Genomic DNA, 4,862 nt, shown 5'->3' on the forward strand with positions numbered 1-4,862 from the left:
TTAACCTGTAGGTTGAACTAGAATATTGTTAACATCTCCTTTAATTTTAGCATATAATTTATCTTTCTAATATGATATTTGGCATTAGCTTTTAACAGTATCAAAATTAAAAACCATGTTTTTCTTCCATAATGGTATTTGGCATTAACTTTTTGTAAAATTGAAATGAAGACACCATACTTTTCTTCTTTCTCTTAAATATTTTTTTCTAATTAAACGTTAGTATGCTTTCATTATAGCAATGTGATTTCAAAATTTCCCACAGAGCCAGTGTCTCATTGTTGGAGGGGGAAGTTACAGGTAAGCAAGGGGAAGAGGCTACAGTTATCCATCTGGCAATAGATTATAGCTGGAGACATAAGTATAAACTCATATTTAGCTTAACATAGATACAGAGAGTTACATAAAGAACTCTATATATACACATATACAGGGATTAGTAAAGACCCATGTATTTCCTTTCTCTGTCAGCTGAGAGGGCTTAGAAGCAATAACATCCCAAGAACAAGCAGCACATAAAGTGCCCAGATCTTTGTTTCTATTACCACTGTACAATAAAACAAAGCATGGCTCCTTGGAAAAATGGATAACTTTAGAACTGGGGCAGGAAACATAGAAGATGAGCCTGGGGTATCTTATAGTGCCAGAAAATAAGGAATACTTTTTAAAAAGGTATCCCACAATAATGGGATATGTCAAAGGAGCTCCCTATAACCAAAACTGGAACAATTTGGGTAAAAAAGTAATATCAAAATTATAGCCCAAAATATAAAAGAACTCTCTAGACATATCCATGGGTCTGTATTGATACAAAATATGAACTAAATGAACAGAATAGAATAGACAAGTATTCCATGTAGAAAAATTCGAAATAACCTATGGAGACTCCAATCCAAGGAGGAAGGAGGTAGACCGTAACTCCCACTCCTTAAGTGTAGGTTGTACATACTGACTTCCTTCCAAAGAAGACAGTGTGGAAAGGCAAATGGAAGAAGAGTAACTTTAAAGGGGAAAAACCTAACAAGCACTACTTCAGGTAGGGTATTCAAGGTTCACATCCCTAGTGACAAGTCACATTGATAGAATGTACCCTCCATAAGCTGTAATGAAAGCGCCACTTTACCTCTGTATTCTTCTTCAACAAAACTCCTTACTCCAGTCTAAACATGGAAAAAAAAAATCAGACAACCCAGGTGAGGGACATTTTACAAAGTATGTGACTGGTACTCCTGAAATCTATCAAGGTCATCAAAAAAGGAGGAAAGTTTGAGAACTATCGCAGCCAAGAAGTCCTAAGGTAATAGGACAACCAAATGCAATGTGATGTCCTGAATGGGATCTCAGACCAAAAAACTGGATGTTAGTAAAAATGAAGACAATCTGAATAAAGTATGGACTTCAGTTAAACATAATGTATCAATATTGGTTCATCAATTGTCATGCAAGTACCATACTAACGTGAGAAATTGATAGTGGGGAACTGAATGTGAGATGTAAGAACACTCTGTGTCCTGTCTTCACAACTTTTCCATAACTTAAAACAGTTCTAAAATTTAGAAGTTATTAAAAAGAAAAAGCACATCTTAATCCTATCATCTTACAATAGACAGACATTTTAATGCCGATTTAACCTTTTTTTAAAATGGGTCTATCTTCATTTTTCAAAGTGGTTTCATCCTGTACCTACTTGTTCACTTAAACTTCATGTCATTACATGTTTTCATGTCATTATAATCTTACAACATAATTTGTATTTATATCAAAGTAGTTCATCTTAAGGATGTATCCAAAATTATTTAGTCAATTATCTATTGACTACCTTTATTCTTATGCGTACATGTGCTTAGTCGCTCAGTCGTGTCCAACTCTTTGAGATGCTATGGACTGTAGCCTGCCAGGCTTCTCTGTCCATAGGATTCTCTAAGCAAGAATACCAGAGTGGGTTGCCATTTCCTCCTTCAGGGGCTCTTCCTGACCCAAGGAAGACATCTCCCGTGTCTCCTGCAGTGCAGGCAGATTCTTCACCTGCTGAGCCATTAGGGAAGCCCTTATGCAGGCCAGGAAGCAACAGTTAGAACTGGACATGGAACAACAGACTGGTTCCAAATAGGAAAAGGAGTGCATCAAGGCTGTATATTGTCACCCTGCTTATTTAACTTCTATGCAGAGTACATCATGAGAAACGATGGGCTGGAAGAAGCACAAGCTGGAATCAAGATTTCTGGGAGAAATATCAACAACCTCAGATATGCAGATGACACCACCCTTATGGCAGAAAGTGAAGAGGAACTAAAGAGCCTCTTGAGGAAAGTGAAAGAGGAGAGTGAAAAAGTTGGCTTAAAGCTCAACATTCAGAAAACGAAGATCATGACATCTGGTCCCATCACTTCATGGCAGATAGATGGGGAAACAGTGGAAACAGTGTCAGACTTTTTTTGGGGGGAGGGCTCCAAAATCACTGCAGATGGTGATTGCAGCCATGAAGTTAAAAAATGCTTACTCCTTGGAAGGAAAGTTATACCCAACCTAGACAGCATATTGAAAAGCAGAGATATTACTTTGCCAACAAAGGTCCATCTAGTCAAGACTATGGTTTTTCCAGTGGTCATGTATGGATGTGAGAGTTGGACTGTGAAGAAAGCTGAGTGCCGAAGAATTGATGCTTTTGAACTGTGGTGTTGGAGAAGACTCTTGAGAGTCCCTTGGACTGCAAGGAGATCCAACCAGTCCATTCTAAAGGAGATCAGGCCTGGGTATTCATTGGAAGGACTGATGCTAAGGCTGAAACTCCAATACTTTGGCCACCTCCTGTGAAGAGTTGACTCACTGGAAAAGACTCTGATGCTGGAAAGGATTGGGGGGAGGAGGAGAAGGGGACGACCGAGGATTAAATGGCTGGATGGCATCACTGACTCAATGAGTGAGTGACATGAGTCTGAGTAAACTCCGGGAGTTGGTGATGGACAGGGAGGCCTGGCGTGCTGTGATTCATGGGGTCGCAAAGAGTCAGACACGACTGAGTGACTGAACTTAACTATTCTTTAATCTTACTGAATTTACTGAGGAAGGAGGTATGGAAAATGGACAGAGTAAGAAGAGAGGAAACAATTCTGACATACTTGTTCCTTGTGAGGAAGAGAGGAATGGGCATGATCCAGGGCTGCCAGGGAAAATGCATTGGGCCCAGAAACAGGAGACCAAGACCAGTCACTGGTATCAGTTCTGCAAATAACTCTAAGCGTAGCCTTAAACTCACTTTACTCTACAGTTTATCTACAAAATGTCTTTATCCATAACATAAAGTATGTAACTTACTTGACACCAAGCAAAATTCCATTCCTGAAATCTATATTTTGCAACAAGATATTTCTTAGAAAATTTCACATAGGTGATACAGCCAAATATACTTAATATAATGAAGAGGGTGTAGAAAATGGACAACAGATACATTTCCTCTGTGTTGTATAGCCAAAAACAATTCTCCATCACGTGGCACTAATGGAATACATTATATAAAGTGACTGTTGGATACACAGGGGACTCTTCCGCATGAAAAAGAGGGAGTGCTAGAGTTTAGCTGAACTTAAGAAAACTAACAACAGAACGGTTCCTAGAAAAATTAGTGAGATTTTAGTTGTGAGAGTTTTGCAGCCTGGGCTGGATAGAGAACCATTGAGAATATTACAGAAAGTATTTCTGTCCTGGGTAGAAATTCAAGCTGAATGGTCACCAAGAACACTTTCCATTTTTAAGGGCTAAGATTTTTCTTTACTCTTATGAGCAATACCATCTTTAGTAGTGACCCTGTTTCTGAGCTCTTTCCTATCTCCTTGGTCTCTCAGCTGAAGAACAGATTCATTAACAAAAATAAAGGCATCAATTAGGTGGATAAATCCTTTGGCTAGTTTGTATGCTTTGATGGGTGCATCTCTAACTATCCTGTGAAGGATGTGATTAAGAGAGTGTGAGTGGAATCATCTCTATTAGGTCAAAGCAAAAAGAATAGAAACTTTGGAGAGCCGATCTCCAGTTCACCATCAAACTTTAGAACCTTCCCTCAAATTTTCTGCCTATTCTTTCTAGAACATGAATTTGTGAAAGTCCCAATAGATAGCAAACAACATATACACATTCATTAAAGTTTTTGAAATTGATCTGATTTTGCAGGTAAAGGTTCTTCACCTTCACACTGTGGAGGGTATATATTGAGGGAGGACCTGGGGGGTTTTCTTTTCCATATGGCGAAGGTGACTGTTTCACGGCTGCTGCTCCTAAGTCGCTTCAGTCATGTCCGACTCCGTGCGACCCCTTAGACGGCAGAGCACCAGGCTCCCCCGTCCCTGGGATTCTCCAGGCAGAACCCTGGAGTTGGTTGCCATTTCCTTCTCCAATGCATGAAAGTGAAAAGTGAAAGTGAAGTCAGTCGCTCAGTCGTGTCCGACTCCTAGCGACTCCATGGACTGCAGCCTACCAGGCTCCTCCGTCCATGGGATTTTCCAGCCAAGAGTACTGGAGTGGGTTGCCATCGCCTTCTCTGGTTTTATACATTAATTGACTCCATTGTGTATCCCTTCTACCTAGCTCACCTTCTTTCTTCAAACAAAGACTAGGCGCTAGGCGTCCCAAAACGTTTGTTTCTGGAATTTCCCTCCGAGGGGAAAAATCAGATAGGCTTTCAGTTCTCAAGGATGAGGGGCAGAAGGGGAAATGGGAGAAAAAGACTAAAACCAGTTTTAGGAACTTTTGGTCCTAAACTTCAAAACTACGGAAGTGAATGCAATATTTTATGAGAAACTGAGAAACCACATATTGCCTGCGGATCTTCACTTCCAACACACACACACACACACACACACACACAC

The sequence above is a fragment of the Oryx dammah genome, unplaced genomic scaffold, assembly GCF_014754425.2.
Source record: "Oryx dammah isolate SB20612 unplaced genomic scaffold, SCBI_Odam_1.1 HiC_scaffold_11, whole genome shotgun sequence".
Taxonomy (NCBI): domain Eukaryota; kingdom Metazoa; phylum Chordata; class Mammalia; order Artiodactyla; family Bovidae; genus Oryx; species Oryx dammah.